Here is an 11,055-nt window from a genome sequence, read left to right as displayed (position 1 = left end):
ACAGCTTGCCGAAAACGAAAACCATCAACTTACAAACAAAATGAAATAAGTAGCAAGTCCAGTGCTATTGGCGATACGTCACGCGTCTTCTCTGCTCCGTGGTCTCCGGTCACTCCACTAAAGCCCCAAGCAACGAAAGTGAGGCAACATTGATCGCCTGACTCGGCCCTTGTCTTGACTTTCAACCATGCATGCATGCACGCAAGTCCTCCCAAATTTTTGCGGGACATTGCATCTGTAGGATGTTTATGCTACCAGCTCACTTCCACAATACAGTGTGCATAGACTTTGACCAAATTTATAAAGACCATATTAGATAAGTGAAAGAGTACTAATTAGCTATGCCTTTCACACCGTAGTGCGCATAGACTTTGGCCAACTTTATACTCTCTCCGTTTCTTTTTACTCCACATATAAGATTTATTTAAAGTCAAACTAGTAAAATTTGACCAAATTTATATTAAAATATATCAACATCTACAATACTAAAATTAAACAATATGAAAATTAATTTCATAATGCATCTAATAAAATTAGTTTGATATATTTTACTATAAACTTAGTCAAACTTTACAAAAGTTGACTTTGACTAAATTTTATATGCAGACTAAAAAAAATGGAGAGAGTACCACATTATGATAAAGAGAAAGAGTACTAATTGTACCCCGCAAAAAAAGAAAGAAAAGAAAGACTACTAATTGTGCCTTCCACACTGTGTGGATCGGTTCAGCTGAAACTTTCCGATCTTGCTTATGCAGTACACACATTTCCACCTCTAGAACCAAGATAAATCCATTAACACCGGCCAATCAACCTGTGCATGTTTTTACCTAGGATTGTGATGAACAGCCTAATACTATGCAGGTCAGGCACTTGTTATTCGTCAACAAGCAACAGAGTCACAATCACAACAAACAAGTAATATAACTTGATTGATATGATCGATGCGTCCGGAGATGATGTCGACGTAGGTCGTTTCTCCGTAGGTTAACGAAGCGCCGCATGGTGTGAAGATTCAGGTTGATGATGGTCGTAGGCGGCAAGGCGAGACAGAGCTGCGGCGACGGCACCGATGGGGGATCTCATGGCCGGCTCTTCGTGGATGCACATGGAAGCAACTTTCAGTGCCTCTTGCAAATCCATGGACGGGTATCGGCCCTGCAGTGCTGGATCTGCCATCCGGCGGAACTGGCCCCTGTCCATCAATCGTGTGGCCTGATCCAACAGCAAGTTTCACATCATTCACGGCCAAATTAACAAGAAGCAGCAAATATATACATGTCAACCACGAACCCGGCTGTAGTTAACTTACCCATATGACAAGGTTGCAATCCTCGGCGATGGCCCGGGTGGGGTCGACGGGCCTCCTCCCTGTGGTTAACTCCAGCAGGACGCCGCCAAAGTTGTACACGTTCGACTCCATGGTCGCCTTCCCTTTAAATCCTGTCTCGGGGGCAATAGCAGCGGTTCTAGTGAAATCAATACACAATTTCTCATCATCGTCCACAACTAGCCGACCAAGGTCTGCCAGTCCATATTGGGACAACTTTGGGTGGTGGCCTTCTCCGAGCAAGACGTCCGAGCTGCTCATGAATATGTGGTACACCACACCTTTGTCGTGGAGATACTCTAAACCCTTGGCCACGCCGGCAGCTATGTTCATCCTTGTGTTCCAGTCTAGCAGTGCTTGGCCCGGAGACCGATCTGATGAGCACAAGATCGATCCGGGGGTTAATTAATTGACACAAACTCAAGCAATCGAATCATGAGTACTATGAGCAAAACTAATGTTTGGTAGCCAATACATACCATGGAGGTGATTTTGGAGAGAACCCAATGGCATGTACTCGTGAACCAAGATCCTGTTTTGGCCGTCTGCGCAGAAGCCAACAAGGTTGACGACATTCGGATGGCGCAGCACGCTCAACGTCATGACACGGGCAAGAAAATCCCTGTTGAGTTGCTCTGATGACGATCTAACAGGATCAACGGCATGCTGCAGCTTTATAGCAACAACCTAAAACGAATATTGTATGATGATCCACTCGCATATCAATTTCCCCCTCATGCATGCACGTCGATCATGACATCATGCATGGCACATATATGGAACTAAGTGAAGAATGGATTAGCTAGCTAGCCAGGATCATCACCTGATTGAGGCTCCTGAGGTAGCCTTTGTAGAGACTCGCCTCCCGAACGATGCGGAAGTCGTCTCTGAAGTTCCCGGTCGCCGTCGCGAGCTCGTCGAAGGCCAAGGTTCGTGCCGCGGTGGCGGCGACGCTGCTGCTGCTGTGGGGATCGGCCAGGGGAGGCGGTGGGACTTCCTTCCTTGCCCCCAGGCAGAGGAAGCAGCTGGAACCACCCATCAATCTTCTTACCTCACCTTGTCGCCGGCGGAGAGGAAGCCACCGCAGTGCTTGAAGGAGAAAGTTTGCTATCAGCTGACACATCTCGGCCGCATCGGCACCGCACTACTACCGGTGGCTTGTGGCCTTAAGTAGCCATCACTGCTGGCCGAAGACGGAAACCACCAACGACTTGCAAGCGCGTCTCCTCGGTCACTTTGCCGAAAACGGCCAGTAGGCAGCAGTATTTCTCTGACCGTGCTCTCATCTCTTCTGAATAGTCACCGGGGTTGCATTTTGACCATCGATTTTTTTTTACAGACTATAGTACAGCACGACAGAGTGCATCGTCTCGCAAAAAAGAAATTGTGCGTGCTAAACATGGACACCTGCATTTTTTTTTCAAAAAAAGGACTCCCCGGCCTCTGCATCAGAACGATGCATACAGTCATCTTATTAAACCAAAAAAATAAGTTTCAACAAGGTCTCAAAGTCTTCAACTGAAAAGTGAACAAAACTCACACAGAGCCAAAATGGGCTAGAAACACAAACTAGCCAAATAAAGGACGCCACACCCGGCTGGCAAAAAAGAGATAGGTAAACTAATTGCCTATGCTATTACATGATCGCCATCCAAACCGGATGAAGATATTCCGAGCTATCATCTCCCAGCGGATAGATCCAGTAACCAAACGCTCCCTGGCTTCCGTCGGAGTGAGTAGTGACCACGAATGGATCAACGTCGTGGCTCTGAAAATAACCTGCAAAAAATGAATGTGTGTTGTCCTGTTAAAAACCAAATCATTTCTGCAATTCCAGAGCGCCCACACCAAGGCACAGACTTCTACACGAATATGTCTCGCTAACTCGGACTCTACCTCGTTAAGCCATGTTCCAAATAACGTGTTGACTGAACTCGGTGGAGTAATATTAAAAGCAATATGGATCGTCATTCATAAAACTTTAGCTAGCGACATGACCTACTAGGTGTAGTTTCTGTGATCGGGATCAAACATGGACACCTGCATGAAGCCGTGTATATGTGTGTGTGTGTGTGTGTGTGTGTGTGTGTGTGTGTGTGTGTGTGTGTGTGTGTGTGTGTGTGTGTGTGTGTGTGTCAGTGCGTGTCTGAACTTGAACTTGAACTGATGAATTTTGTACATAACTATCCCACTACTGCCACTTGTCTTCATTGTATAATATACACTTTTGATCGTCATTTTTTTAGGGAAAAACTTTCGATCTGATCTTCAACTGTCACAGTTGTATAAAGAACACTAGAAGTAAAAATTAGGTCCAAGTTTGTAGACCACCTAGCGACGACTATTAGCACTAGAGCGAGCCGGAGGCGCGTCGTTGTCATCGCCCCTTCCTCATCGCCGCCAGGCAAACCTTGCTGTTGTAGACAACCGGCAAGTCGTCGTGCTATGGCCTATAGGACCAGCGGACTATAACAATAACCTCCTCCGTTGAAGAGAAAAGTCGATAGGAAGGATTCAACCTATAGACACACAAGCGCTGACGAACAAAGACCGGATCGACATGGATCCACCGAAGCTTTGATCATCATATTTGACAAGATCTATTGTGTGCATAGAATTGACCATGAGTAATACAATACATCATTTTTTGTCCAAATGATTTATCAGAATGCAATATGCACTGTAATTACCAAAAAGAAGTCAAGAGAGTTGCTTAGTCTTGATGCATTGACCGACCGAGCCGATTGATCGGTTGTGGGAAAAACCGTACGCACGGATGATACTATCTCTCAAATGAGATTTATTTTTTTATTATTTTGTTTACGGAAAGAGCACATGCATGCATTGACTGACCGAATAGACTTGTTTGCCAAGACGGTTGATTGACTGGTCAGGCGTGTTAGGCACGCCGGTACCATACGCCACACCATCCCATGACGGTGTGCGTGCAAGAACGACTGACCGTGTTTTTTCAGGCATCCGTGATTCCACACACACGCCTACACAGTGAGAAAGGCACCGCGCGTATACGGAAGGACGGAGCGACTCACAGCTCATACGCGAGGAGCCGGAACCAGTAATTAGCCAGTGGTAAACCGGACGGAGGCGCCGGGAACAGGAGCGCCAGTTCAGCCACACACGATGGACCCACCTCGTCAGAACAATGTTGTGCCGCAATATGTTCCGACGCTCCCGGAGCATTACTCCAACCCGTTAAACAACATTGTGGCCGCCGCTTCACGATTGGCAGCCCTCCCAGCTGACGGCGAGTCACTAGTGGCGATTGAGACACGACGGGCCAGAGAGCTCCTTCAGACAACCTTAAACCAGCAGCAGGCTTATTCGCATAGTCGCGAGAGGATTCATTCCACCCCCCCGTCCGAGTCGGAGCTACAGCAGGCACGTTGAGGATGAACCGACTGTATCAAGCAATGCACGTCACCGTAACTCGCCGCGAGGATACAACCCGGCAGGTGGAGGTGCTAATGCGCAGGATGTGGTGGATCATGGTCGTGCACATCGAGAAGCCGAGTTAGTAGCTCTGCATGCAGCTCGTCAACCTACTCCGGTTCGCCCTACCGCTTCAGTGGAGCCAGGCGTGGTCTTCAGTTTTTTCGGGGTGCCGTATCTTACCCCCGCTTTACGTAATATACGACTGCCCAAGGATTTTAAGGGACCTCATAAGGTGCCCAATTACACCGCCGATTTGCAACCAGAGTCATGGGTTGAAAGTTATGAGATGGCAATGAAGATGTTGGATGTGGATGAAGCGGTGTGTGCTAAATACTTCACCATGATGTTTGAGGGGACAGCTCGTACTTGGTTAAAGAGCTTACCAGCTAACTCTGTCGGATCATGGGCCGAGTTAAAACACCGGTTTATCCAGATTTTAAAGATACTTGTAAGCAGCCGATGTCAATTGTGGACCTGGTCGCTTGTGTTCAAGAGGATGAGGAGTCTACAATCCATTGGGTGAAGCGGGTCTCAGCTATTCTGCATTCGTCGGATCGTATCAACGCGGATACAACAGTGCTAACGTTGGAGGATAATTGCCGGTTTCTACCGTTAAAGCTGAAGTTAGGAAGGCTCAAACGTCACTGCAATGACATGTCAACGCTTATGGCTGCTTTGGTTAAATATGCCGATTCAAATAGTACCAAAGACCCTGACTCAAAGAAGGACAAACCGGGAAAAGGGAAGAAGAACGGCAACACCAAGGGACAACAACATAACCTGGCAGGTCATGGGGACAATGGTAAGTGCAAAGCAGACAATAGTTTGGACTTTGTGGCTAACACCAATGCTCCGACCGTGGTTCCCCCCGCCGGGCGGGAACAGGGTGTGGCGGTACTACTGCCGCGTGGCTCTTGATCGCCTCCCGCTGAACTCCTGGGACTGGAACAATGTTCAGGAGGTGCTCGGGAAGGAGTGCTGGCTCGACCTCATTGAGCGGCAGTCGCTTACCAAGACCAACCGCTCGGCGCTCTTTGCATGGCTCTGGACTTGGGATCCAGACAGGATTCCGTGTGCTTCCGACTTCAACGTGCTCAACATGCCAGACGCGCACCGATCGCGAGGATCCTTGCCAGAAGGAACGCCCACGGAGGAGGGCAAGGAGGGGCCTCACTTCCCGGTCCTAATCCACCTGGACATGGTTAAGGACTACACGCCCATCCCCGACAAAGAGGTCCATGAATGGCCGCGCATCTACACGCACAAAGGCTGGCGCATGGGGATCAAGGATGGCGAGGGCCGTGGCCGTGCGGTTGCTTCGGCTGGTTCTTTCAACGCCGGCCGCAGGCCAGACGAGGACAGAGATGAGGGAGGCAGCAGATGCCGCGGCCTGCGAGGCGGCGATGGGTCTAAGAAGAGGTTCTAGAGAGGGGTGCGCGATCAAGCCCAATGCAGGGACACGGCGTCCTATGACCCGCAGCCGCGCCAGCATAGGCGCCGTGAGACAGGTCCAGACGGCGCCCAGGATGTCGAGCTGCAGCAGCTGAGAGCCTCCGACGCGCGCGACATGGGCGGTGCACGCCCCGTTCCAGAGACCATGCTTCAGGAGCGGGTGCTCGTGACCCCGTCCTTGGAGATTCTGCCCGTACCGCCCGTGGCAAAGTCAAGGGAACAAGCCGACTAGCCCGAGGACGATGATGCCAGAAGTGATGCCCGGAGTACTGCTGCCCCCCGACCAACATGCGCAGTTATGATGAGTTGCAAGCGGAGCCGGTTCTGCCGCCCTCTGATTTGGCTGCCCGTGCCCTTGCTTGGAGGGGTGCCGATGACTGAGGACCGACGCTCGCCGGCCTGATGCCACTTTACTCCCCTCCCAGGCAGCAGCCTCTCCTCTCCCCAACAAGGCAGCTGCAGCACTAGAACATGGGCTCCACGTCCTGGCATACCGTGGCTTGGCCGGATGCTGCTTCCATCACCGCTGCTGGAGCAGCCACTTTCTTCAGCCAAAGCAGACAAAGCTACTGTGAACTGCCACCGCTGCCATCGTCTCTGGGACCCGATGCATCAGAGGGATGGGTGCTGCCCAACCCACCCCCATGGGCATGATGGAGACGAGCACGTGGGTTCCAAGCTTCCTGGCCGAGAGCCCCTGCTGGCTCGCCGGATGGGGATCGGCCCAGCTAGCGGGCCTCCATTGGGAGCCAACCTCGGCCACAGGGCCCGAGGTGGTCTTCGGTCCCGGCGCGGCGACGGCCCAGGAGCAAGTCGGCGCCCTCCTCAACCAGGCTCACATCTCGTCTGTGGAAGAAACATGCGCCAGGAGCGCTTTGGCGGAGGCCAACCTGACAGGCCCCGGACTCTTAACAACGATCACGGCCAAGGTGTCCGAGCTGCAGATATATGAGCAGCGCGCCTTCATCAGCAAAATCGCCTCGCTGCTCTCTGCTTCGCTGCTAGGCACACCCCCGCCCACGACCAATTCGTCGCGCCCAATCAAGCAACGCTTCCTCGGTGCAATGAAGAGCTCCAGACAGAGTGTTCGGCTACGCTCCAACTTCTCATCCTCAAGGCGCTCGCAGGCGGAGATTAGCGTCAAGTTAGGATTCATCAGGAAGGCTGAAGACTTCACTGATGACATCTTGCTTCAGTACATCAACTTCTTTCGCAGCCCCATGCCTCCTGAGAACGTGGCAAAGCTAGCGGAGATCGCGGGACTAAACTCCCCGTCCCAGCTTCGCCTACCGGATGCTGAGCTCCAGGCCATCCTAGATGAGCTCGCTGCCAAGGTGGCTTAGCGTGGTGGCCGCCCCCTGCGTTCTGCATGCATGTCTTCCTAGTTTCCTTATGTTTAGCTATCATCTGAACCTGCTTCATGTTGAGTGTTGCGCCCTGAGGGTGGTCAGGCGAGCTTTCGCCCCCATCTGTATCCTGTGTGTCGTGGCAATCAGTGCCCGGTGGCTGTTATGTGAGTCAACTTTGTTTCCTTATGAATGAACAACTATCTCTGTTAAACTAGAACGTTAGGGGATTGAACGATATAGCAAGGAGGGCAGCGGTACGTGCGATGCTTGATCGTATGCGCTGCTCCATTGTCTGTATCCAAGAATCCAAGCTCTCGGCAACCTCGGACAGGGACCGGGGAGAAATCGTAGGGCCGCGTTTTGATGAGCATGTTGCTCTAGACGCTGATGGCACCCGCGGCGGTGTGCTGCTATGCTGGCAATCACAGGCCTTTAGTGTTACCAACGTCGCGGTGAGAGACTTCTCAATCACAGCATGCTTCATGGCGGTCAGTGGTGGGACTACTTGGTCCCTAACCACCGTCTACGGGCCACACGATGATGCCAGAAAGCCGGCCTTCCTTGGGGAGCTCGCCGCCATCCACAACTCCATGGGAGGGCCCTGGATGGTGATCGGTGATTTCAACCTAATTAAGAATCCTGAAGACAAAAACAATGGCAGAATTAACCGTAGATGGATGAACAACTTCAGACGCACCCTCAACAGATCGACCTTACATGAGATTCAGCTGATTGGACGCTGTTACACGTGGAGCAATGAATAAGACCCGCCTACGCTTGTGAGGTTAGACCGCGCGTTTTGCAATGTTGAGTGGGAACTTCTGTTCCCAGGTGCAAAACTGCTGCCCCAGTCGTCCGCCATCTCGGACCATTGCCCCCTCCTCCTAGTAAATGATGTGATAACTAAAACGAACAGAAGATTCCATTTTGAGGCATATTGGCAATATATCCATGGTTTCTAGGAGGTTGTCAACCAGTCCTGGACCCAACCTGTTGGGGGCGCCTGCCCCATCACTAGTTTCAACTGCAAACTACACCGGCTCAGCAAGGACCTGCGTGCGTGGAGCAAAACTCTCGTTGGGGACATCCAAAAACAGCTGCTGATGGTCAACGAAATAATTCTGCAGCTAGACACAGCGCAAGACCACATGGCTCTCAGTTCAGAGAAGAAGGACCTAAGGTCAAAGCTGAAAGCTAGATCACTGGGGCTGGCCGTCCTCCTGAAAATTAAGCTGAGGCAGAGAAGCAGAGTCCTCTGGCTTAAAGCCGGCGATGCCAATACGAAACTTTTCCAAAGAAAAGCCAATGCCAGGCATAAGAGCAACACCATCCACTTGCTACAAAGCCCATCTGGACCAATTTCATCTTCAGAAGGAATGGGCACATATGCACATAATTATTTCCAGAGCATCTTCAGCTCGGAGCGCCCGAGATCAGTGACGCTTAACTGGGACGAGCTGGACCTAGACCTTGTGGACATGTCGTACATGAAGGGCGAGTTCTCGCTTGAAGAAATAAAACAAGCGATCGACGAGATGTCGGCCGGCAAAGCGCCTGGCCCGGACGGGTTCTCAGGCAGTTTTTACAAAAACTGTTGGGAGACGATTAAGTTGGATCTCCTCGCAGCCATGAACCAGCTCTTCCGCCTGGACAGCCGAGGCCTGAACCGCATCAACACAGCCATCATGGTCCTAATCCCGAAGAAACAAGGGGCGGACACCCTGGCAGACTTTAGACCGATTTCTCTACTCCATAGTCTGGTCAAAATCTTTACGAAAATCCTGGCAAGCAGACTTGTGCCCAAGCTAGAAGGTTTGGTTGACCAATGCCAGAGTGCATTCATCAAAAAACTCAGCATACAAGAGAATTTTCTATATGTCCAAAACATGATCAGAAAGTTGCATAGAACAAAGAAGCCTTCAGTTCTCCTGAAACTGGACATCGCCAAGGCCTTTGATTCGCTCTCATGGCCCTACCTGTTAGAGATGCTTGAGGCGCGTGGCTTCGAGGCATGGTGGCGTGAGTGGATCGCCATGCTGCTCCGTACGTCTACCTCCAGAGTGCTCATAAATGGTCAGCTTTCTGATGCCATCCAACACCGACAAGGGTTGAGGCAGGGGGACCCGCTCTCCCCCTTCCTCTTCATTCTAGCTATGGACCCTCTACAAGAATGTTCAACCGGGCCACTGCTAGCGGTGTCCTTTCCAAGCTTCCTGGAAGGAACCCGATGATACGTTGCTCTTTCTACGCAGACGATGTGGCCATGTTCATGAACCCGAAGGAGCGTGATGCAACGATGATACAGCTCATTCTCAAATGTTTTGTGCAAGCCTCGGGTTATGGGTCAAAGTGAACAAAAGCTCGGTCCTACCGATCAGATGTGGCTCAATGGACCTGAACAGTATCCTAGCACCCTTGGGCATCTCGTGCAAGACGTTTTTGGAAACCTACCTTGGTATGCCGCTCTCGCTTAGAAACCTGACCAAGGCGGACCTGGACCCGCTGTTGATCAAATTTGGAAACAAAACGGCTGGCTGGAAAGGTGGACTCATGGCCAAGAGCGGAAGACTAGTGCTTCTCAAATCAGGGCTCATGGCGCTAGCCATTTATATGATGATGGTCCATAGGCTACCCGCCTGGGTGGTAAAACGTTTAGTGCAGCTCTGTCGCGCTTGGCTTTGGTGCGGAGAGACCACCTACAATGGCGGTCATTGTAGGGTGGGATGGAACCAGATTTGCCGTCCGAAGCACCTGGGCGGCCTGGGCGTGCTTGACTTGAAAATATTTGGAACGACATTGAGGCTGAGATGGCTATGGCTCGTCTGGAAAAACCCAACTCGGCCTTGGGCGCGATCACCGCTGCCTTGTGACGAAAAGGAGAGAATGCTGTTCGCCATGGCCACCGAGATATCTATTGGCGATGGCAAAAAGGCAAGCTTCTGGCATGATCGATGGCTGCAAGGTCAATGCCCAAAAACAATTGCACCATCTCTATTCCAGATTTCAATAAGGAAAAACCGCACAGTTCAGGAAGCCATTCAAGGACAAACGTGGATTTCGGACCTTGCCCGGGGCCTCACAGATGACATGTTACCTGAGGTGACTTGCCTAGCAGAGATGCTTGATGAGGTGAACCTCCAGGAGGGACAATCAGACCAAATCTCCTGGCATTTCTCGCAATCAAATGAGTACCCTGCTCGTTCAGCCTATCTACTACAGTTTGAGGGTTTGGTGCCTATGGAGGGTCACAATCTCATCTAGAAAGGGTGGGCGCCCGGCAAATGCCGCTTCTTCCTATGGACGGCCATGCTAGTGAAGATACTCACTGCTGACGCCATGCTTCGCCGCGGATGGGAGAACAACTATTTCTGCGCTCTATGTGAGCGGAATCTGGAAACACCAGCCCATTTGATTATGGAATGCCCTTGGTCTCGACATGCTTGGGATAAAATTGCGCACCTATGCCGCATT

At 51.1% G+C, this 11,055-nt stretch overlaps 1 pseudogene; it reads right to left on the bottom strand.

Moving 5' to 3' along the window:
* Positions 1-584: 584 nt before the first annotated feature.
* Positions 585-2,455, bottom strand: LOC123180201 (probable serine/threonine-protein kinase PBL7; annotated as a pseudogene).
* Positions 2,456-11,055: the final 8,600 nt, after the last annotated feature.

This window comes from Triticum aestivum, chromosome 1A, assembly GCF_018294505.1.
Source record: "Triticum aestivum cultivar Chinese Spring chromosome 1A, IWGSC CS RefSeq v2.1, whole genome shotgun sequence".
Lineage (NCBI taxonomy): Eukaryota > Viridiplantae > Streptophyta > Magnoliopsida > Poales > Poaceae > Triticum > Triticum aestivum.
This window is presented reverse-complemented; position numbering and strand designations above follow the sequence as displayed.